The 25816-nt window shown below is 42.4% G+C and overlaps 1 long non-coding RNA gene across 1 annotated transcript; it reads right to left on the bottom strand.

Annotated features, from left to right (window-relative positions):
- Positions 1 to 686: 686 nt before the first annotated feature.
- On the bottom strand, positions 687 to 18040 carry LOC127057296 (uncharacterized). Its single transcript, XR_007776041.1, has 2 exons — positions 14327 to 18040; positions 687 to 1359 (listed from the first exon to the last, which is right to left on the bottom strand). It is a non-coding gene; the product is annotated as an uncharacterized LOC127057296 (long non-coding RNA).
- Between the last annotated feature and the right edge of the window lie 7776 nt (positions 18041 to 25816).

Here is a 25816-nt window from a genome sequence, read left to right as displayed (position 1 = left end):
CAGAGACATCCAACACAGGAAATCTATAAAGTTATCAGCCAAGGAAAAGAGAGTGGGGGAGGGGATTGAACTAAAATATTATGCAACCTTAATCTTACATATAGCGGCCACCACTGCTCAGACTGTAATAAAGCCATAGTAAACCCAGCTGCATATTTATTCTTGACTTCTCATTTTTGGGCAGTTTTTAGATAATTTTCTTTATGTCTTGGATCTACCAGTTTTATGAATGAGCACATTACCAGAAATGATCCATATACTTTAGGGGTAAAATCCTGGCCCATTTTAAGTCAATGAAAGTTTTGCTATTGACCTCAGTGGGGCCAGGATTTTACTGGCAATGTTCAGGTCATGCTGCGCTGGACTCATATTTTTTATATACTATAAGCCAGGTCCATGGAAGAGACATCATAAATCATGACAAATATTTTACATGATTTGTAAAGTAGTAACAGTTATATTCTCTACAGAAGCAGAAGTTATATATAGCAAGTTAATGGCCTGCCTTGAAACAATACCTTACAATTTTCTTCCTCCCTTACTCTTTTGATAAATATTTTATGCTGTTTTTCTCCAAACATTTTCATATAAACAATTAGAATTAAATCCTGCTCAAGAATGTATGTAGATCTTAACTAGAAAAAGTAAGTCATTCTACATTAGACATTACCCACTATGATAAAGAGTAAGATATCTGTATGTTTAATAAAGCTGGTCAAAAAGCATTCATGAAAATGTAAAATCTTTTTTTCCACAATTTTTCCACTAAATATTGAAATATTTTTACCAGCTCTAATGTAGAACGATTAGATAATTAATTTATCCCATTTCAGTATATCTAAAATATTGTATATGAACACTATTCTTAAGGTGAACAAGTAGAATATTTAGTAAGTAATACATCTAGGATGAAGTGTCCATTACAGAATAAAGGTTGGTTTTATCTTCTGTATAATTCCTATTTAAGCAGATTTTACACACACAAAAAGCAGTGTTTGCGTAAACCTCAAATTGCTTCTAAACAAATACATAGCTTTATGAGAACAGCATGCAGGATCAAAAAGCCACCATGATGGTAGCTAGGCTACTTTGTAATAGAAACAGTATTTTCAGGTTCGTTTCCAAAGACAAATAAGAAAAACTGGAAAGCCAGATTGATCTGCATAGCGATAAAGATGTAAACCATGTACACAATCACCGCAAGCATAGGAACAACAACAGTGTAGAAGATCAATAGTTCACTGGGTACCATGAGTTCACTACAGGTGATCAGTTTATACTGATAGTATAGCCAATAGAGATAGGTCATCAAACGTTTAACAGCCATCTTCATTTTTTACCAGCTTCAGGAAGTTTGACCTATTAGAACAAAAAAAGGAAAGTCAGCAGGGGAAAAGACAAAGTAAAAAGTTTTGGATAAAGTAAAAGTAAGTATGATTCAGTGAAAAGCCATGCCATGCACAGCTCTGTGTGCTGTAATTGTTTCACACAATTGTGAAGACTGAAAGACATATTCAAGGAATGAAGCACTCAGTCACATATTGCAACTGAACATAAACCACAGTGATAATATCACCTTTGTGAAAATCCTAGAACTAAAGACACATTCTGAAGTGTGAAGAGTTGATCAGATGCTAAGAGACTAGAGCAGGGGTGGATAATCCGTGGCTCTGGAGCCACATGCAGCTCTTCAGAAGTTAATATGCAGCTCCTTGTATAGGCACTAACTCCAGGGCTGGAGCCAAGGGTTGCTCCAGGCACCAGCGCTCCAAGTGTGTGCCTGGGGCGGCAAGCCGTGGGGGGAGCTCTGCCGGTCGCCGCTAGGGCGGCGGGCAGGGTGTCTTCGGCGGCTTGCCTGAGGAGGGTCCGCGGGTCCCGCGGCTTTGGCGGACCTTCCACAGGCGTGCCTGCGGGAGGTCCGCCAAAGCCGCGGGACCCGCGGACCCTCCGTGCTTGGGGTGGCAAAATGTCTAGAGCTGCCCCTGGCTGGAGCTACAGGAGCCAACTTTTCAGTGTGCTGGAGGGTGCCCCCCACTCAACCCCTGGCTGTGCCACAGACCCTGCTCCCACTCCACCCCCTCCCCTGAGCTTGTCTTGCCCTCACTCCTCCCCACCCCCGAAGCCTCCTGCACACCACAAAACAGCTGATCGGGAGGTGCGGGGAGGGAGGGAGAAGTGCTGATCAGTAGATTGGGGGGAGATCTGGTAGAGGGGCTGCTGATGTATTACTGTTGCTCTTTGGCAATGTACACTGGTAAATTCTGGCTCCTTCTCAGGCTCAGGTTGGCCACCCCTGGACTAGAGCAAGAAAGAGGAGAAGCCATCCAAAAATGAGCATGGCTCACACTCCATCTCATATCAAGGTACCTGTTGTGCCTCTTCTGTCTGAAATTCTGAGCTAAATGGGAGCATTATGTGATCCCTCGCTCTTCAGGGAGACTCAACATGTAAGCTTCCCTAGAAGTATTCCCTAACTTCTCCCCAAGCCCCATAGTTGAGTCACTCTCCAGCTCTGCCTCCTAGAGGATTATGTCACGATCTACAGGAGCAGCTCTGAACCATAGCAAGTCATTGTGAGTCACGGACTTAAAGATTCTGCTAAGATCCAAAGCAGTTCCTCTCAATGCTAAGAGTTCAGAGGGAGAAATATAGTAATCAAGGCCAGACTGGGAGCCCAGAATGGCTGCAGGATCCACCAGACCCTGGGAAACCTGGGACTTCTGCAGGCAATCAAAACTGGAAGAAGGAAGATCTGGGGACTTCACAAGCTCCCATGAGGCACCAAACCTCAAAATGCATTCAGGAGACATCCCCCTCAGTGCATTTCATTTTCCCAGGGACAAATGGAAGGGAGTCAAGTTGACTGAAGTCCTTTTGGAAGGGTATTTGACAGTCTTCTTCTGGCACAGTCACTGAGGACATCAGAGGGGAGTCCAAGAGGAATTACGTTTCCATTCACGCTTCCCCCTTTGTGTGATCATAAAGGAAAGGAGAAGGTTCACAATCTAATCCAATCAAATTAGGAGCTTTGCCTACCTCCTCCAGTCATTTTTTTTTATTATTTTGTTCTACATTATAGAAGACCAAACCCAAAGGAAATTGACAAAAATGCACAAAAATTTCATTGCAATTTTTGTTGCAATGCATAAATTCCTCTATCTCCTCACTCACTGTCCCGCCTTCTCTTTCATGTGAATTTTGGAGGCTGACTCGAGCAGAGTAACTTAATTGCTGGCACACAGTCTGAAAATTCATCATACAAAAACCAATGAGAGCAAAGGGATTAACGAGAAAAACAATAATACACTGACTAGGCAAATCAGACACCAACACCCAAAACCCAGGGAGCCTGTCAGATGAGATGAACACTTTACAAGTCTATTAAGTAGGTATTTTAGGAAGTATTGTACATTTGTTCTCTCACCTACTCTGTTCTCTTCCTGGAACATATCACACAGCATGCTGCATTATATACCAACACAGTGAGGTCACCAGAGGGGTTTGAATAGAAGTGCTATCATTTCAGTTGTCTCATGGCCTCCTGTCTTTTCTAGACAATAAGTACCACACTAACCCAGTTCATTATACTTGCCATTAAAAAAAAAACTTAGAAGGAAAACAGAGAAGACTGAAAGCATATTACTTTACTTTGTTTTTAGTTGGAACATTGATTTTTTTTAAAATATAATACAAATATCTGGAGTGAGTTCCTGGCCCCACTGATCTCAATGGGCCAGGATTTTAAACCCACCACCACCACCCTATTTTTTTTATTATTATTCTTTAAATTAAAACAATTTTTTTCCAGGAACTTAAAAAAAGTTACGAGTTATTACAACAGAAATTTAACTGAGTAATTAAGCCCAAGCTTTTGTGGATTTGGACAAATCACTGTCACAGAGTTTAAGGCTAGAAGGAAATACCAGATCATCCACTTAAAACTTTTGCCCGAGTACAAGATATAGAATTGCTCAGTACTATCATTAATGAAACATTCACCTTGCCGTACATTACATATAGTTTATATTAAAAACCCAGTTATGCTAAAATCCCGCATTAAAGCAACTTAATCGCTACAAATTACTTTTAAGAAAGGAGGTTGTCTCTCCCTTAAGAAATGTTTTTTAATATTGCAAAAAAGGTAGTGCACATTCCATACAAAACAAAACACTCACTCCTCTCCTGGGTGTATGATGTTAAATCTGGACAAGTGATGCTCCCTAATGCTCCTGCCTTTTGTTGCTGATCTACTAACTGAATTGAGAAGTGTCAACACTGATCTTGGTTCTGAATTACGACATGGTGTTTCAACTGCCCCACCCTTCCTCATCATTGCTAAAAGCACACCTCTGCACAAGATTCCATATATTATGCAACAACATTAATTTCAATCTCTGCAACCAAGGCACCCAGTTTGTGTGACAGGTTCTGCAACAATTTTAATTTGATAACCTGCACAAAATCAGGACCACATGCAGGCTGAGACAGAACAGGGATATTGCCTTACTTAGAGCACTGGTTTTCAGCCTTTTTTCATTTGTGGACTGCTAAAAAATTTCAAATGGAGGTGTGGACCCCACTGGAAATCTTAGAAATAGTCTGCAGATCCCATGGGGTCCACAGACCACAGGTTAAAAACCACTGCCTTAAAGGAAGCAGTGGAGGCTTGCCACAAGCAGTGCTTTTCCCCAATTTTGAGTCTCAAAGTTCAGACCTCTGCTCCTGTAAGACTTCAGGATAGTACTTGTCAAGTATGTACCCATGCTGTTCAAGTCAAATAATGCATTTGCAATGCAGAGTTTTGGAACTGTACAGCAACTGAAGAGCCATACAGAGGCACCATAGCACCATTTTCAAATCAAGTTTTTGATTTTCAGCCAATTAATCAAAATAGAGAATTACTGTGCTGCTACAAAGCCCCAGGTGGAAGCCAATGCCTCCTGCAAACCTCCTTTTGAGACAGTACTTCAAGCCTCTCTGTCACTCTATGTCCTCCTGCCTACCCTAGCCACCCTGATGCAGAGATTCTAAAACAGGAGCAAACACTTGAGACAATATATTGGCAAGATTAGGAGCAAGAAGATGACGGTAAAGTTGCCGTTTAAAAAACACAAACCCACTTATGTAGCACTGAGATCTGAGGCATCTTGATTAAAAGAGATTATACTGAAATCTGTCCAGGTTCATAATCACATTTTATACAGCAGATCTGCCTACAGCCAAACCATTTCCACAAGCTAATAAAGGCTCTGTCTTCAGTTGATATGCCCCAAGCAATGTTTTAAGAGTTGCAGTCTATTCTTCTCCATTCCATTCCTTACTTCACACAGCCTGAAACTATTAAAACTGGTCAAAAAATTTCCATCAAGGCCAATATGTTTTTTATGATTGGGGAATCACAGAATTGTAGGACTGGAAGGGACTTTAAGAGTCCAATCCCCTGCAGGGAAGCGGTACTGCAGTTTTGCTGTGGCTCTGTACAGCAGCAAAAGGCTTTTCCTAGACAGCACGTTATTTCTAGGGAGGGTGGTCCTGCTTTGAGCAGGGAGTTGGACTAGATAACCTCCTGAGGTCCCTTCCAACCCTAATCTATGATCTGCCACCAACCTCACCATTTTTTCCATTCACAATAAGGAACTGAAGCTTCTCCTCCCTAGTGTCCCACGTGTGGAACCAAAATTAATCACTGCTCTGGGGATCAACATTGATTTACATAAGCCTGGAACAGGGTAGGCTCAGAAGAATGTAGTGGGAAGTTATGGGATGCTTAATACGCTCCTCAAATGCTAATTGTGAACTAGGCACTTCTTAAAGTTAAGTGACATGCAGAATATTATGATTTATATGGTTGTTTTCTGTAAGTTCTGACCATATTTGGAAAAAACTGCTGCATTGTTTTACTTTGTTATTATGGCAGGAGATGGGAGACATTTGAGATATGTGCAGGCTACAGTCACAGTGACCCCTATTTATGCTCCATTGAATTAAATAGCATGGAGGGAAGCAAAAGTGTGGAACTAGGCATAGCCAGCAATATGAGAGCATCCCACTGGCTTACTGCATATCTGCTAACAGCCTCCAAGCACAAGTAGAGCATTGCAAAACTGACAGGAAAGGGGGGGAATTATGGAGCAGCTCCTCTACACAGCACATTCAGACAGAAAAAGCCATGGAGTAGGGCAATCTAGCCATACTGTCAGTAGCGTGGTGGGAGCAGGGAAGGGTATCAAAGGTCATAAAGCTTGAAGGTGTTGCAGTGTTCCTAGAATCCTTCTTTCACTTGGACACACATGAAGAACTGTGGTTCAGGGCTGTGTGTAGAAGGACTCCAGCCTGCTATTATAGCAGCCACAATAAGTCCTTTCCAACATTCAGCAAGTATAAATTGAAGAAAAAAGCAAAACAAACATTCAAATATCTGGAATTCAGAAGTTAAATGGCTACTCACTAAGTACCTCTTTTTCATTTAGGCTCAGTAAAGTCCTTCAGGTGGAAAAATTAAAATCCTGTTCATGCCAGAAGTCTTCCTTGGGGAAAAATAAGAATTCGACTACCACTCAATTTCAGATCTAGAGTTATTGCCAGCAAGATGCTTTCTAAATAAATACTACCCACAGGAAAAAGAAAAGGAAGGAAGAACTGTGCAGGCAGGATAAATTTCAGATGGGTCAGTTACATAAAAGTTCACCTGAACTTCTGAAGCCCATGCTCACTGCACTGTCTAGAACGGGGGGGGGGGGGGGACAACTGCCCACAGGCCACATCTGGCCCGTCAGACCATTTAATCAGTCCCTCTGCTCCAGCCAGGGAGCAGGGTCTGGCATTTGCCCTGTTCCTGCGCTCCAGCTGGGAAGCGGGGTCGGGGATTGCTTCGCTGCATGCGGCTCCCAGGAAGCAGCCAGCATGACTCCCCTCCGGCTCCTATGTAGTACGCACAGGTCTGGCTGCACCTCGCAGCAGGAGGGGGGACATGATTCCAAGAGCTGTTTGCGGTAAGCACCACCTGCAGCCTGCACCCCTGAGCTCCTCCACATCCCCTGCCGCAGCCCTGATCTCCCTCCTGCACTCCAAACCTCTCAATCCCAGCCCCGAAAGTGAAATTTAGAAATGTAGATTTTTTTTGTTACATAACTGCACTCAGAAAAGAACAATGTAAAACTTTAGCACTTACAAGTCCATTCAGTCCTAGTTCTTGTTCAGCCAATTGCTAAGACAAACAAGTTTGTTTAGATTCATGGGAGATACTGCTGCCTGCTTCTTATTTACACTGTCACCTGAAAGTGAGAACAGGCATTCGCATGGCACTTTTGTAGCCGGCATTACAGGGTATTTACATGCCAGATATGCTAAACATTCATATGCCCTTTCATGCTTTGGCCACCATTCCAGAAGACATATTTCCATGCTGATGACACTTGTAAAAAAAAAAAGTGTTAATTAAATTTGTGACTTGAATTCCTTGGGGGAGAACTGTATGTCTCCTGCTCTGTTTTACCTGCATTCTGCCATATATTTCATGTTATAGCAGTCTTGGATAATGACCCAGCAAGCTTTTCTGAATATCTAACCTAATTCTCCCTTGCTGCAGATTAAGCCCATTATTTCTTCTCCTACCTTCAGTGGACAAACAAGTGATCATCATCTTCTTTTTAACAGCCCTTAATTCTGTCAAATGTGTTATCAGGTCACCTCCTCAGTCTTCTTTTCCCAAGACTAAACATGTGCCCAGTTTTTTTAAATCTTTCTTAAAAGGTTTAGAAAACCTGAACTACGATCATTTTGTTGCTCTTCTCTGGACTCCCTTCAATTTGTCCACATCTTTCCTAAAGCGTGGCACCCAGAATTGGACCCAGTACTCTAGCTGAGACTTCACCGGCACCGAACAGAGCAGAACAATTACCTCCCACGTCTTACATACTACACTCTTGTTAATACACTCTGAAATGACACTAGCCTTTTTCATAACTGCATGATACTGTTGACTCAATTTGTTATCAACTATATCCCTCCAATCCTTGTCAGCAATACCACCACCTAGCCAGTTATTCCCCCCTGCGTAGTTGTGCATTTGATTTTTCTTTCTTAAGCTATTACTTTGCACTTCTCTTTATTAAATTTAATTTTATTGCTATCAGACCAATTTTTCAATTTGTCATGGTCACTTTGAACTCTAATCCAGTTCTCCAAATTGTTTGCAACCTGTTCCAGCTTGATGTTTTCCATAAATTTCATAAGCATATTCTCCACTCCATTATCAAAGTCATTAATGAAAATATTGACAAGTATTAGACACAGGACTGAGCCCTGCGGGACGCCCTGCCAGTTTAACAGCAAACCATTGATAACTATACTTTAAGTAGTCATTCAACCAGTTGTGCACCCACTTTATAGTAATTTCTTCTAGACCACATTTCCCTGGTTTGCTTAGGAGAAGGTCACAGCAGATTGTATGAAACGCCCTACTAAAAATCAGGATAGATCATGTCTATTGCTTTCCCTCCACCACTAGGCCAGTAACTGTCAAAGGAGGAAATTAGGTTGGCGTGGCATTATTTGTTTTGGACAAATCCATGCTGACGACTCCTTATAAACCTATTATCCTCCAGGTGCTTACCAAACCACTAATAATATGTTCCAGTATCTTTCCATGTTTCAAAGTTAGGTTGACTAGTCAATAATTACTTGGGTCCTCCCTGTTCCCCTTTTAACAATAGGTACTATTTTTGTCCTTCTCCAGTCCTCTGGGACCGCGCCTCTCCTTCATGACGTCTTGAATGTAATTGCTAATCGTTCCAAGTTCGCTTCAGCTAGTTCAGCCTTAGCCTTTCTGAATCTGTCCCTACATGCTTGTGCTATTTTTCTGTACTCCTCCTTAGCAATTTGTCCATGTTTCCACTTTTTGTAGGATTTATTTTTGATTCAGGTAATTAAAGAGCTCCTGATGAAGTCATATTGGCCTCTTACTATTCTTCCTATCTTTCCTTAGCATCAGGATAGCCTGCAATTGCGCTTTTAATATTGCCACTTTGACAAACTCTCCTGAACTCCTTCATTCCTTATATTTTCTTCCCATGGGACCTTAGTTAAGATTGTTTGCTAAAGTCTGCTTTTTTGAAGTCCATTGTCCTTATTCTGTTGCTCTGACTCCTTCCTTTCCTCAGAATCATGAAATCAATCATTTCAAATTGCCTTCCACCTTCAGATTCACAATTTCCTGTTGGTCAGAATCAAGTCTAAAAACAGTTGCCCTCCTGGTTTCTTCCTCCACTTTCTAAAACGAAAAGTAGTCCCCAACTCAGTGAGAACCGAGATCTTTTAGGAAAAAAAAAACGAACTATCCCTAAGTGCATTTTGAAGGCAATTTTGAAGCATTTATGCGCCACACATTTAAAAAAAAACAAAAACCATACAATCCGACATGAAATATCCAGAGAGGAGGATGACACTATCAAAAGCAGGGATATCACCCCAAATCCTTCCAATCATTTGGAGACATTTATAGTCCTCTAGCCCATTTCTGGTTTGAAACGTAGAAGACTTGGAGCGCTAAATACATTCAAGAAAATCAATCTCATTTCTACATTACATGATGAAAGGTAATCAAATGAGTAAGGAGGGTGAAGCCTGAAGTCATCTGAGGGCAAGCATGCAATAGTGACACAGGATGTCTACTCAGAACAGGAAGGAAAGATCATGCAATGACTGATGCAAACTAGCAGGAATTCTTTTGTCTGGCAGTTTACTTAAGTTTTAATAAGGTTTAAAAATTGTTCTGTGGAGCTTTCAAGCTGTGGAGGGATGCACCCGGATCCACTCTGGAAACAACTCTCATCTACCTCTTTAGACCAGGCCACTTTCCTCCCCAGCCGCAAACACATTTATTTAGGTGCCACTGACATAACTAAAATACATCAAACCAGCCAGTGCTGCTGAGAGCAAAGGTATATTTAGGCCTGGACAGAAGCCTACTGTGGATTTCAAGTATGTTCTAATAACATTTAACAGTGTAAGTATAAGTAGAACTGTATAAGAAATTGAAGCGTAATCATGCCTGTGAGAACAAAAAAAGATACAGTAACTAAAAAGCAAGAAAAGACCAGTCTGAACTGAAACTAACCCTATACTGACAGGGGGAGGAAAATTATATTGAAATAAGAGACTAATACATATGTACAAGAAAAGAGAACAAAAAGTTATAAATAAGTTTGTGTAAAAAAGGGATGTTGACATTGCATTATCCGGTGCTGGAGGGGACTGTGATAAGATCCTCTTAATGAGCTTCCCGCTTGTAAGCCCTCGTCCAGACTAACCCGCGGCATCGGCGGGTTAAAATCGATTGCTCGGGGATCGATATATCGCGTCTAGTCTGGACGCGGTGTATCGATCCCCGAGCGCGCTTACATCGATTCCGGAACTCCATCAATCCGAACGGAGTTCCGGAATCGACACGGAGAGCCGCGGACATCGATGCAGCGCCGTCCAGACTGGTGAGTACCTCGATTTTAGAAATTCGACTTCAGCTACGTTATTCACGTAGCTGAAGTTGCGTATCTAAAATCGATTTTAATTTCTAGTCTGGACGTGGCCTAAGTAATTAATCACTACTCAGTGTCTTGCCTTAATAAATATTTGTTAGATCCAACTGCTGAGTACATGAACCTCAGTCCAACAAGTTCAACAGTACAACTTACTAGCTGTGACCCAGGGCACTTGCAAGCTAATCCCCCTCCAACAATTCTTCCAATTTTTAAATGCCTAAGAACAAAGATGAGCTTTGCAACATGTCCTGAAGGTTATCAAAGTCAGACAGAGAAAAATTGGGGGAAATACCCAAGTCCTTGAGCTTTGATGGAGAATGCCCTGCCAGTAACTCTTATTTATAGCAGTAGGGCTCCAACTCAATCTGCTTTGCCAATTCCTCATGCCATTCTGCCACTGTTGAAGAGAGATGGTATCCCAGGTACCACTTTTAGGGCTTTATAGGTCAAAATCAACATTCTAAACTTCACCTGAAAATCAGCTGTCACACAGCATTTGATTAATGTCCTTATAGTTATACACTCCACCTATGTGGTGGGCTGCCACATTCTGCATTAGCTTGTTTCCAGATAGTTCAAAGGTATAACTCCAAATAGATTCAGTGGATTAATTTAGCATGCAGACTCTAGCTCAGTAATTAAACCCCCTCTCACACTGGTCACCACCCCAGATAGCCTTATTTAGCCATATTAATTTGACTGAATGCAACAAGCTACATGAGGATGGGTGAGCCTGAGATGACACTCATCCCTTCTGTCAACTCCCATACAAGCTCTCAATCCCTGACATTACTACCTCCAGGACTTATCCCTATGTATATCCCTGTTACCACCCACTCTAGGCCTGACCAAAGCCAAGTCAGAACAGGGAGTACTAGAACTGAAATGGAACATTATGGAGGCATTAGCAAGCAGCTGTCACAGTGACACTCCCCCACTTGTGTCTCAAAGGTCCCAAACTTTTGAGAGCTAGGGGGAATTACAATTAAGCTTACAATAAATATAGTATCTTCAGAGACAGTGAAGGCCACAACCAAAAGCATTTACTGAAATAATTCAGGAAAATGAAAGAAAAACTGTAAGGTTTAGTGCTGGAGTAGGGAAAGGTACTTGCTTTTCTTAAACTTTTTTTTTTTTTTTAAAATGACAGTTTGCCAATCATGGAAAAATACCAAAATAACGTTACCACCATTCATGAGTACTACATTTACTAAGTCAACATTTCTGATTCAAACCAAAATTAGAGGCAACAAATTTGCAAAGGAAGATGATTCATCCTACAAAATGAAGTATTTAGAAAAATACATACATATGCCAATGTAACTCTCCAAGATATCAGTTGTTCTGACATTCCAGTATCCTAACAAGGCTTTTTATAGTTTGGATTATTGTCTAAACAAAATTTAAAAATCATATTGCACAAAGTAACAGAAATAGGTAAAGATTCAGCACATCAGAAGTCAAATATTACACTTTCCTTGCTACAAAAAAGTGTCTCCCATTTTACTTTACAGCGTCTTGGTAAATTTTCTCTGTCCAAGATCATAAATGCAGCCTTTGTAAGACGGTTTGGTTTAGATTATTGATTAACATGACATCAGATACCTAGGCTCAATCAGTTTATTAAACAACAAGAGATCAGCACAAATACCAAAAAGAAAAGATTAATACAACTCACCCTTCTGAGGGTAGATTCACACTTTTGTCTGTTCCAAACTGGTTAAAATTTTGTGGGTTTTTATAGCCTACTTGTTTACCTTTTTTGTAGTTTGTGGTTTACCCATAAAATACATCTTTAGCAATTACACCTCTACCTCGATATAACGCTACCCAATATAACACAAATTCAGATATAATGCAGCAAAGCAGTGCTCTGGAGGAGCGGGGCTGCGCACTCTGGTGTATCAAAGCAAGTTCAATATAACGCGGTTTCACCTATAACACAGTAAGATTTTTTGGCTCCCGAGGACAGTGTTATATTGAGGTAGAGGTGTATGTCATTTTGTTCTTTGTGGTTAGAACATTTTATGCAACTGCAAAAATGGGTCATGGCTTAGATTAGCGGTCCCCAAAGTGTTGGGTGCAGCTGTACCTTTCGGGGGGGGCGGGGCAGGGCAGGTCCAGGCCACCCTACCCCAAACTCTGCTCCAGACCTGCCCCCACCCCTGGCTCCCAGCACTGACACCACACCGAAACCAGCTGGAGGCCCAGCTGCAGCTCCACTCCCACTCAGGGCCAAGGCTGGGGGTGGAGTGAGGTGGGGCCAGGAGTGGAGCCATATCCGGCCATGGACCCAGCTGCCAGCCCCCACCACAGTTCTGTTGCAACCCTACTACTGCTCCCATCCCCAACCTCGGCCCATGGCTGCGGGTCGAGCCCTGACTCTAGTCCAATCCCTGCAGCCCCAGCCTCAGCCCCCTTGCCCCTGCCCATGTCCCCCGCCCTGGCTCTGGAGAGGGGCAGGGAGGTGCGACCCTCGAAAGTTTGGGGACCGCTGCCCAAGATATATTTCCATTCCATAACTAATACAAAGTTCATCTGCTAGTAATTGCAATTATCTCTCTTGGCATGACTACACAAAGCTTCAGGGAACTTTGGTCTATATACTAACAGTTCTATTATCATAACTGCATAAATTTTCAAAAGGTTTGACCTACGTGCTAACAAACTGATGATTACTCACTTATGTTTCGCTAAAACAATATGATGCTTCCTAAGAGGCATCTATGTAATTAAAGCATTTAGGTGTTTTCCCCTCCCTACTAGTTATTTTAAGTCCATTTAATCCTTGAAATACTGGGATGTCCAAAAGGTGCTTTTACTCATCAGAGCTAGCCAATTTCCTAGTGCTTGTGAGATCTTGTAGAGTGCATTCTGATTTGGAGGAGGAAATGGGTGGAGAGAAAAAGCCAGTTTGGGACACCTCCCAGTGTCAGGGAACCTCCTACTTGCCCTGCTTGACTGGAAGGACTGCCTCAGTTCCCTTCTCCTGCCAGGTCCCACGTTTATCTCATGACACGACACAGGTAAAGGCAGGCTGCTAAAAGTAGTATTAGGAGCCAGGAATGAACAGAACAGGCACAGAGATCAGAAACACTTCCATGCTAAAGAGGTCGCCTGGCAAGGAAGTTAAGGCAAAAAAGAGGAGCATAAGTTTCTCTGCTCATTTGGTGGACGGGTCGTAGAGTTTTGGTGCTTTGGGGATGGCGTGTAAGGGCTATGGTGAATGCAGAAAGAGCATAAAGAAAAGAGAAACTGGAACCAAAATATCTCATAAAACTAATGGGAAAGTCAGGTGCTAAGAATATTTATTTAGCCTTAGGATTCTCAGGTTGGAGTTACAGGTAGGGAGCACTGAGTATTAACTTCTGATGGACCCCAAAAAGAAGGAAATGGACAAGACCTTACGAGGAAGTCGAGCATGAGAGTACAGGAAGCAAGGTCCCTATCCTGGGGAGCTTACAACAGACAGATACAAGACCATGATTAAGGATCATATATGAGAACAGAATGCCTGAGGCAATTAGTGATAGCAGACTAAGCAGAAGTAATTAGTTCTGGGAAACCAATAAGGTAGTTGCCAAAGCTCAGGGTTCTAGGCCTTACCCAGACTTCATTCTGGCCGTGGCTGAGGCTGAATTTCTAACAACAGAAATCAAGACATGATAGCTGACCCCAAAGCTCTCCAGAGGCCTCTGGAGTTCAAAGATCTGATACTCCACTGATGCTTCCCATCAAACAGTGATGAGAGAGACAAAGAAACAAGTATAGTGGCTCATGGGTTTTACCTGTGTTTGTACAGTATTCAGTTGTGCATTTATCCTGTGAGGCAAGTCAGCTGCAGCCTGGAAATCCTGAAAAGAGCAGGGAAGGCTTTTAAAGACTCAAAAATGGGGTGCGTAAAGAAAATACTGACACTTAGAGAATGGAAGAAAACAAGTTGTATATTGAAAGACTTATCTGAGTCTGAAGTTCAAGAACTATAGGTCTTCCTGAATCATTTCAGTCACTGATACTTACATGAAACAGAGAAGTTTATTAGATCAGAGTACTGTAAGTGCAGCATTAGCACTCTTATAGTTTTGTCTTTTAACTAAAGGGGCTTAATTTATCACCTGTTTTAGAGTCTGTGTTCTCAGAATAGCTTCAGGGATAGAACCGACTGCAAGGCATAAAGGAACAACTGGCTTGCCAAGATTAACACCCTTTCGGCATGAACCCCTAAATGTCCTGTACTCACTCCATATGATATCTGATACACAAATCTGTTCTTATTTTATTTTTAAACCTCCACTGTCAGTGTGTGATCTTCTCTATGGTTTTCCCAAGCTTCTGCCATATTGTCATCAGATTAGTCTTCTTTACAGTGATGACCCATCAACACACCACCTCCCCACATGCGGAAAGAAAGTGGGCTTTTTACTGTGCCTACATGGTTAAATAACTTGGGCTCTGGCAGAACAAAGATAAAATGAATTCCAAAGCAAAGGACCCCTCTTGAAAAACCATTTCTCTTACTTGTTGCTGCCACTCATTTTAAATGGAGAGGTTCTATCTCAAGTGCTTACGCTCAATGCCACAGGGCAATACTGCATGCAAGGAAAGGCAGCCTTAGATTATAAACAGGAAACTCAGCCATGTAGTATTGTGGAAGAGAAGAAGAAACTAGAACCCAAATTGCATATAGTTAGCTATTATTCCAGTCCTAGTACAGAACTTTGTGGCCCTCCACTGTTTCTTTTTCGTCAACTTGAATATTGACCATTTATTCCTATGTATTCTTCTGTGTCTCTCTGCCAGTCCTTGACAGTACTTTTTTATTACCCTTAATATTTCATAATTTTATCTTTGATTATTATTGCAACCAATTTTTCTGGCACACTGATCTGTAATTTCCAGAATCACTTCTTCAATTTGTTTTAAAATAAAGACTGACATATTTGCTACCATTCAGTTTTCATAGATTATAAAGACAGAAGGATCATAGTGATAATCTAATCTGACTTTCTGTATAATATAGGCCATAGGACTTCCCTGAATTAATTATTGTTTGAACTAGAGCATGTATTTTAGACAAACAGCCAATCCTGGCTTAGAAAATTGTCAGTAACAGAAAAACCACCACAAACCTTGTTAAATTATTTCAATAGTTAGTTACCCTCACTGTTAATAATACATACCTTATTTTCTATCAGAATTTCTCTAGCTTCATTTTCAACCATGGTATCTTGTTGTAAAGTTATGTGGCACAGCACCACATCCCATGTGAAAAGCAGACTGAAACAGGAAGTAGAGCTCTCACTGGACTGGCTGAGGAGAGGAAATTCCTCCTCTGTTTTAGTGGGATCAGGAAAAAGTGTGCTCCCTTTTATTTTAAGCACAGACTACATCCATTCTTGTATTCCTAGATTTTCTTCTTTAAACACACATATCCAATTTGTACAACATTATGCACACGAGTCATGCTCTGTCTTCTGCTATGGAACAGTTAATTAGTACAGACCTTTTAAAACAAGTTGAGGGAAATAATACAAACAATTCTGGAACATAAGATTACTTTTAATGCTCAATTATGATTAAATCTTCCTCACATTGTCATTAACCGGTTTTGACAGTGATAGTTTATTCTTATTAGCTACACAAGAAGTAACCGAATGGAATACCCTAACAAAATCCACACCACAGTGAGTAACTTGAGTGAACCTCTCTGGACTGACTCTTGCAATGGATTTCAACAAGTCACCCTAAAGGGCTCCACTGAATCTGCAAATAAATGGCACACTGACATAAAACTTTCAGTGATTAAAACTCTGAACTGAATCTACTCCATAGCTATGTAACAGAGAAATAAAATCCTGACAAAGGTCTAAGAGTAAATTAAAGAGTTTCTGACATAGCTCATTATTCCTACACTGACAGATTTATAAGCAAGGCAAGACAACAGTAATGCAGATTTCAGGCAATTTTCTCCCTTGCATATAATGTGTGAGGTTGAGACAATATATGTATAGGCTCAGAGAGGCAGTAGCTGCAGTCCTTCTGTGCACCATCAGTGCCTGATCACTGTCAGAATTTTGCAAGAAAGATACCTCTGCTGCTTGACCTCTCAGAGCAGATGAAGAAAATCCAAAGCCCTCAGCCATAATATAGCAGCAAACACAAAATAAATGAACTCTTCAGCCAGACAATTCCCCACCCCCCCGTAATCAGTCTTCAGCATGAACCTTTCCCACACCTATTTACAAAACCTAAAACAAAAAAAAAAAAAGTCAACCCTACTATACGTAACCCAGATAAAGATAATGGGGGAGTTGAACTAGGAATTCATGAAGATACCCCTTTTGTGTTTTCCTTATCCCCTGAAACAAACTAGCAGTCTGTGCTATAGATCTATAAAGAGCAGTGAAAAAGACATCTGAAGTTGCTCTCCATGTTTCAAAATATACTAGCAAGTAATAATACCATCTCCAGAAGATGATGCAAAGAGGAAAAAGCTTCCCTGGCTGGTAAAGGGTGAAAGTCAGGGACCAGAAAGTTTGGGGGAAGGGAGACGAGAGAGACATGGTTAGATATCATTCACAGAAACAACATGCAAGAGATGAGGAGGATGAGCTCTGTTCAGTTCTCTTGTCTGGGCTAGGACAGAGAAAGGGTTACTGAAAAATTTAGTTGCTGACATTCACTTTTTTAGATAAATAAATTTGGTGTAGTCTCCCCTTTCGCCTAACTCCCGTTGCTGTTGCTGAGCCCAGCCCCTCACAGAACTGGGAACCCAGCCCGCACTACTCCCTAAGAAAAGATTATCCAGGCAGTCTGCATGAATTAGTCTGGACACCCAGAAGCCACCTCCTGGAGTTTTTATGGACCAAACAATTCCCTGAGGTAAAGCGTAACACGTGATGCACGGATTCTCCGCCGTTTCTTCAAGAGCTGTGGGACTGGGGGAGAGGCAGGACTCTGTGCTGTGACTCCTCTCTCAGGTCTCGGAGAGCTCCGCGTCCAGCACCTCCAGCCCCCGAACTGCTCATCCCGGATGATCTTGGCCACTTCTCCATCACCACCTTCACCACATCCCTCCGGACCCGACGATGGTTCCCTTCACCCTGTGCCACCGCCTGCCGCGGTTCCTGGCCCGTGGCCGGCTGGGGCGGCCCGATCGATGCAAGGGAGAGGAGATCAGCTGGTGTTACAACTAACCCAGTGGGAGCAGGGCCGTTGGCGGCTCCCGGGGCAGCGGGCGACGAAGCGCGCCCCCAGGTAACGGCGCAAGGCCTCTACCCGCACGTGTCCAAATAGGGACACCGCGACGGCTGCTGCCTGCCTGGAGCTCACCCGGCAGCGGCTCCCCCAGACGCACACCCGGGCGTTATCCCGGCCGCAGACCCAGCAGCCATGGCACCAGTATCACCGCGCGCAGGTACCTGCCTCGTGCGCCCCCTACACCTTGCGCCTGTCCCTCCCCGGGCGGGGCGGGGCTCGGCTGCTCCCTCCTCCCCAGAACCTCGGAGGGAACCAGCCGCCTACAAGCCCCAGCAGCCTGTGCGCTTCCGCCTCGCTTGTAATAGGCAAGAACCAACCCCAAGGCTGCTGGGGGCTGTAGTCTGGGGAGCAGGCTGGGCGCCTAGCAACAGAGAGGACTGAAGACGCCTGCCCTGCCTAGCAACAGGCTGGGCCTACATAGGGTCCAGCCCTGGTGGAGTGACTGGGCCCAAGCCCCAGCCTGCCCACCACAACTTCTTCAGCAGACAGAGCAGCATCTCAGGCCTAGTACTAGGCTTTGCAATGCCTATACAGCCAGCTCTCTTTCCATCTGTGAGTGCCCCCATGACCACCTGTGGGGGTACTACAGGCCATCTCCATCCTCTGGTTACTCCACAGCCTCCCTGCTGCTATAACTCCTCACCTCTTGGGTGGGTGAGGGGGGGAATCAGGTCATCCAGGGCATTGACCTTTGCTGTAGCCAGCTGGTCAGAGGGGAATCACAGAGGTGAAGTAAGTTTGGGCTGTGTGAGGGGATGCCACTGGCAGGTAGGGCCGGCGCTTCCATTTAGGCAGCCTAGGCAATTGCCTAGGGCGCCAGGATTATTGGGGGGCGGCATTTTGCCGGGGGGGCAGGGCAGGCGACTCCGGTGGACCTTCTGCAGTGGTGCCTGCGGAGGGTCCCCTGGTCCCGCGACTCTAGTGGAGCTGCCGCAGGCATTCCTGCGGACGGTTCGCTGCTCCCGCGGCTCCGGTGGACCTCCCGCAGGCACAGCTGCGGCAGCTCCGGCAGCTCCACCGGAGCCGCAGACCAGCGGACCCTCTCCAGAGGCACGACTGCGGCAGGTCCACCGGAGCCGCGGGACCAGCACACGGGGCGGCAAAATGGCCGTGCGCCTAGGGCACTAGAAACACTAGCGCCGGTCCTGCTGGTAGGCATGCGGCTGGCAAGGCTTCTAGAAGTGCAGGACCCCGTACATGCATGGAAAACGTAGGCCTAAGTCTGCAATCAAAGCAAGTGGTGTGTGGGAGGCAGCCTTTCAAAGTCCTGGATCTGTCCCTCACCTGTCAGTGGTGTGAATCTATGTGTTAATTTAAGATTGTTTTGTTTTGCTGTTGTAATAGGGTTAATAGATTTGATTCCCCTTCCTCACTCCTTTTCCTGACACTCCTCAGGAACATGGATCAAGCTCTGCTGTGAGACAGTTAACTAGTTTTCTCCTTTTTTCTAATCAGCTGTGCCTACAGCTGGTTCCACATGTTACTAACCATCACCAAAAAAATATCAGGGTTGATGTAAAGATATAAAGAGGAGCAGGGGTGAGATAACCATCATCCAGGTGCCCAGGAGCAGAGACCTGCTTCAGTACCCACACTTTTATCATTTTACGTACACACAGGAGTAACACTTTCTATGCTGCATATTCCTCACACTCTCTCATTAGAGCAGCCAGCAAGTGGCATAAGAAAAACATGGTAATGACAGCATAAGATCATTTGGGAATTGTAAAGTTTAACTGTGAGCTTTTTGGGGTGGGATTATTGCCTTCTTTGATGTTTGTACAGGTCTCACCACACTCATGTAGGCTACTGAGAACAATCATTTAAAAATCCTGACGACAAACACCATAGCAGCAATGCTACATATTACCATACTGGCTTAGACTAATGAAAATTAAAAAATAAAATAAGCAAATAGGGAACAACTTACTAGCATTCATCCTATTAAACAATGTACGAAAGAAACAGGGCAAGATTTCCAGTTGCCAAAGAACAAAATCAATTTTAAACTATTATCAGCAAAAACTATCAAGTGGAAGTTGTATGTGAAGGTTGTTTGTGAAGAAAGATGATAGCTGTATGTTATTTCTGCTGCAAATTATGTGGAATGATTTCCAAGTTCTTAGTAAATTTATGGTAGGATCTGACTACCAATTTTAAGAAGGATACTGCTCCACCTAACAATTTACAAACCATAATAAGCCTAGATGAAAAGTGTATCATGGAGCTTCTAGAAACACACAATACAACTGACAAGCAATGCTGGAGAAATACCAAACAATTTTTTTCCCTAAAAGCAATATCTTTCGCTTGTCTCTCACTTCCGTCAGAAAAAAAAAAAGTCTCCCTTCAACATATTTGTTCGTAATCCATAAGGATGTATCCAAGGAAGAGGAAACTTGCTTGGCTAGTTCTGCAAAAATCAGCATATACATCTCAACCCAAGGAAAAATCAGGTAAGTCCCCGATTCTGTATGTGGGGATGTGTGTGTGCGCAAGTGTGCATCCAAACAGCAGGAAGTTAATAGCTAATGTTAGGTATAATTATGATAGTATATTACACTTATATAGCACCTTTCACCTGAGAATCACAAACCACTACACTTTTTTTGGTATTATCCCCTTTTTATAGATAGGGAAAATGGAGCTTTAAAAGGTCAAGTGACTTGCTCAAGGTCACATAGCAAACCAATTGTAGAGTCTGAAACAGAATTCAGGCCACTTTGACTCCAAATCCGATGCTACAGCTAGTTGACTGTATAGCCAATCTGAAGAGGGAACAAATGTTGATCCTGATAAGGATTTACATAATCTATTCTAATGATAAATTTGTAGTAGTCTCTAAAGATGAACGGGCATATTGCAGTTTTTATAACAAAGGCCAGTAGTATAGTTGTAATGCTACAGCAGGGGCGGATAACATGTGGCTCTGGAGCCACATGCAGCTCTTCAGAAGTTAATATGGGCTCCTTGTGTAGGCACCAACTCTAGGGCTGCTGCTACAGGTGCCAACTTACTAATGTGCTGAGGGCTGCTCACTGCTCAACCCCTGGCTCTGCCACAGGTCCTGCCCCCACTCCACTTCTTCCCCTGAGCCTGCCATGCCATCAGTCTTCCCCCCGGAACCTCCTGCATGCCACAAAACAGCTGATTGGAAGGTGCAGGGAGAGAGGGGGAGATGCTGATCAGCGTGGCTGCCAGTGTGTGGGAGGCTCTGGGAGCAGCGGGGATATGATGGAGGGAGCTGCTGGTGTATTACTGTGGCTCTTTTGCAATGTACATTGGTAAATTCTAGCTCCTTCTCAGGCTAGCCACCCCTGCCCTACTGTAAGAGCTTCTGAAACTCCGAAATAGCATATGAAATATATTTTGCAGTCAGCTTTGCCTCCTTCTTGTGGAAATGCCAAAATCAACACTGCTGAAGATACACATTTCTTCTTACAACTCCTATTTCAGGACAGTGTTACTGCACTCCTACATCTTTAATAGCTTCACTCTTAGTGATTGAGGTGCATTTGTGAACACTTAAAGTTGTCTGGCTATGCTTAGACTGCATCTTCATCTATTTCCAAGGGACACTTGGTGCTCATCAAAATCTTGTCACAAACCTTGCACTGAGTGCTTTATAGTGGAATGTACAGTACAAATTGAGATTATTTCTAAAAAGAAGAAGGATTAGAAATTCAGGTACCTTCACACTTTTGAAACAAGTTGTAAAGCCTGGCGTTGCTGCAGTGTTCTGAGTAAATACTTTTTACTGCATACAGCACTTTGGAGGGAAGTGTTGCATTGTGACAATGACAGAAGAGTAAGAATGCAAATCTGATATTGTTGTCAAGAGGACCACCTATAGTTGCTCTTTATGCTCTCTTGCAGCATGTGTACCTTTCACTTAGAGCAGTAATGCCATTATACTTAACATTCCTGTTGATTGCTGGAACATTTGCTCCAGAAATAAAGGAAACTCACCAATTCCCTAAAATAGAGATGGATTCTGGTTACAGGAGTCCCTTTCGCAGATTATAATCTTTCCACTATCCTTACATAGACCACTTTAAATTTTTTATATGGAATGGGTGGAATCCCTTGCCTCACTGCAAACAAAATCTTATCCCTCCTGCAGCCTGACATTAACAAAATGGCAATTCCAAAACCAATATGACATGAAACTCCAGACTAAATATTCTTCTCAGATTTGGCTATCCCTGTGCTTTGTTTTAGGCCTGGTCTACACTAGGGGGCGGAGGCGATGTTAGATACGCAACTTCGACTTCAGCTACATTGTTCCCGTAGCTGAAGTATCTTATTTCGATTTATCTCCTGTCCTCACGGCGCAGGATCAATGGCCACAGCTCCCTGTGTTGACTCCGCTACCACCCCTCGCCCTGGTGGAGTTCTGGACTCGATGGGAGCACGTTTGGGAATCGATATTGCGTCTAGATGAGACATGATATATTGATCCCCAATAAACTGATTGCTGCCCGCCGGATCGGCGGGCAGTATAGACATACCCTTAGTCTAAATTGTCTCTAGAGGTTTTAGCTGCTCCTAGGGCTTTTTCCCTCAGGACCTGTCTGACCACTGAGTCAGCAAAACCCACTTAACACTTTCCCAGGAGGGTCAACACCTGCTAACGGAGATGGGTGTTTCAGGCAAGCTCTGCCAAAGTTACAATATACCAGCTTTTCACTGTATTATTTTAAGATAGCAATATAGTTATTGATCAACTCCTAAATTTCTCATAAAAAGTAACAGGAAAAAGTCAAATACAATCTAACTGCAGCATCATTCTTTTTCTGCATATGTCAGGTCATGAGTAAAAAGTGCTAGAGGAGAAAAATAGGTCTTGCTTTTCATAAGTGATGTTTTAAAGAGAAAAATTTTAGGACATTCAGCATATTCTCTGACCATAACAGTAAAGTCTCTAGAGGAATTACAGCATTACAAGACATTAAATTTGTCTTCTAAAATTGCTTTAACTCTAAGGAACTAAAGTTTAAGTGTGCCTGTCAGGAATTTCTCTCTTTTCTGTCTCTGATGCAGGAAGTTAATTTTACTAGAACAAATTTAAAATGAACAGAATTTTAATATTTCCAAATTTTTCAGAATATCAATTTTTATAAACGTGGCTCTTCTTGTTAGCCATACAAATGTACATTTTTTTTTCTGAATCTTGCTAAGTAGTTGGTCTTGATATCTTCTGGTATTGAGTTCCACAGGTTAATTATATGCAATATTAAAATGTATTTCCTTTTAGAAGTTTTATTTTTTTTGCCTTTAAATTCCATTGGATATCACTTGTTCACATGTGCTTTGTCTATTATGTATAATTTAGTATTGCTCTATCATGTCACTTCTGATTCCTCTCCTTTCTAAATAGTCCCAATTGTTTCTCTCTTGTCAAATGGATACGATTATTAATATTTTCCCTCTTAGTCACCTTCTGATCCCCACCTCTATTTCTGTAAAAATAGTGAGATTAACTTTTTGCAAAAAGAGGATGAGGGGAAAAAAAATCACTTTAAAGACAGTCTGAAATTACTAAATATTTTGCTAATCTTACCATTTCAGGTACAGGATTGCTAAGCGATAGCAAATGGGAAGGGAGATGATCTGTGCAATTAGGAATGACTGTGTAAGTGGTCCATGAGTCACTATTATGGCATGGTTCACCCTATGAAAATGTTTGAGAACTGCTGATTTAATTAAGAAAGCATCAGGGCATTACTGGTTCAGATAGCTACCATAAATAAGCACATTAGCAAGATGTTTCCGAAATGGTCATATTTAAATAGTAATAAGGTTTCAAAGTTGATGCCCTTCTGAGACAAATTAAGGAGTTCACACTTCCCTCTGATGCTTGTTAGTCCTTCTGGAGGCAGACTCAGAAAGGCAAGACAATGCAAACTTTGGATAATCAAGGCTTTGGACTCTTTATTTACAGCCTGCGGAGCTTGTATCCCTGTGGCCTGGGCTAAGGCCTCCTGAGGTCAGAAGGGATGATAGGAGGAACCAGGAAGAGAAGTTGAAGCTGCCTGAAGCACTCTTCCCTCCTCCCCACTACTCTACCTGGTAGAAATTTCTATGCAGAAGCCCTTAGGTGTATAAAGGCTTAATCTAACTCGTGTCCTTTTCCTGCCGCTCCCTTTTCCTCACTGAGATGAGCCAGTTGGCAACTTCCATTGTCCAGGCCATACCTCTGACCATGTAAATGACAGGAGCTTTTGGATAATTGATGGTTGATATACTGTATTTATTCTGCAGTGAAGATATTCTACTATATTAGTTATACTGTACTGCATTAGTTTAAACTCTGCAAGCAGTCTTCACAAGCAGAAAGTTTTTTGGTGTTTTTTTTTTTTTTTTTCAAATGAAGGCTTAGAAGCTGGAAAATCATTCATTGAAATACCCTAAATCTGCCAAACTTGGATTCTTTGTGTGCTTATTTTAAATCCTACTTATGTCTTTATGTTTCTGAAAAGAAAAAAAGCAGAGTAAACCTCTTCAGAAGTAGAATATACTACATCCCTATATTAATTACTGCTTAAAAGATGGGACAGCTTGCACCTCTCTAGTGTGTCAGCTCAATAGTTTTCAAAGAGTTTTCCTCAGCAAAAGTCAGTGCTGTCCATTGATAGTAATTACTAACATTTTACAGAGAAGGGAGGCTTCCTTCATATTTTATTCTGTAATGAAGATAAGAAAGACTCAGTGTGAATGAGAATTTGAGAAGGGTTTTCTTTATCTTCATAAATTTTCTACCAGCAACTTTCAACAAGTCCTCTGCATGTCTGCACTACCAATATAATCTGTAATGTTGCTTTTTCTCTTCAACTGAACGTAACAAAAGTTCAGTATTTTCCCTTATATATGGATCTTAAACTGATTCTTTATTCAGATATTTTACTACATCTGTCCTAGAATCATAGAATATCAGGGTTGGAAGGGACCTCACGCGGTCATCTGGTTCAACTCCTTGCTCAAAGCAGGACCAATTCCCAACTAAATCATCCCAGCCAGGGCTTTGTCAAGCCTGACCTTAAAAAAAATTATAAGGAAGGAGATTCCACCACCTCCCTAGGTAACCCATTCCAGTGCTCCACCACCCTCCTAGTGAAATTTTTTTTCCTAATATCCAACCTAAATCTCCTCCATTGCATCTTGAGACCATTACTCCTTGTTCTGTCATCTGCCACCACTGAGAACAGCCAAACTCCATCCTCTTTGGAACTCCCTAGTCCTAGTTTCACTAATTCTATAAAATAAAAAGTAGAAAACTAGTTTTGAATAGTCAAGTCAACATTTAAGACTGTGGTAATCAAATGCCTCTGGGGAATTTATATAAAGATATGAAACAAAGGCCCACTAACTTGTGTACATTTTAATCTCTTTAATCTTTTCAAGGACACTCATTTATTAACTTTACATGAATCTGTTCCTTTCCTACAGCGAAAATGAGAAGTCATCTATAAAACTGAGAAACTTTCCAGTTAACTCTAATTTTACCTTCACAGCTTTACCATAAAAGTCCCATTTTACAGCTATATACCATTTCTACAACCCATTTAAATTGAATAGGAGTCTCTAGCTTGTCAGTGCCATAGGATGCCAATGTTAAAGGAGGAGTCGCTGGTGAGCTGCACAAGCACTCTCTCCCCCTCAACAGGAGCTGCTGCTGGCCAGTGAGTTAACAAGTGATGCTCAACATTCAAACTAGACTGCAAGTGGGCTAGGAGTCTGGGACACCCTTTGGAAACATTCTGAAATCTGTAGAACTACATTTAGTTTCTACAATGTATGTCCCCTATCCCACAAAGCACTTAAACACATGAAGAGTCATGTTGCCTTCAAGCATGTGCTCTGGTAGCTGGGGCCCTCTGGCACTTACCTTGTAATGCCGATATAGACAGTTTGAGTCACCTGAGTAATCCTATTGAAGTCAACAGGACTACTCACACAAGTAAAACTACACCTGTGCTGAAGTGTTTGCAGGCTCAGCATTGTTTAGCTTCCAAGCT

This window comes from Gopherus flavomarginatus, chromosome 8, assembly GCF_025201925.1.
Source record: "Gopherus flavomarginatus isolate rGopFla2 chromosome 8, rGopFla2.mat.asm, whole genome shotgun sequence".
NCBI classification, from domain to species: domain Eukaryota; kingdom Metazoa; phylum Chordata; order Testudines; family Testudinidae; genus Gopherus; species Gopherus flavomarginatus.
Note: the sequence above shows the minus strand (reverse complement) of the source record. Positions and strands in the feature narration are given on the sequence as shown.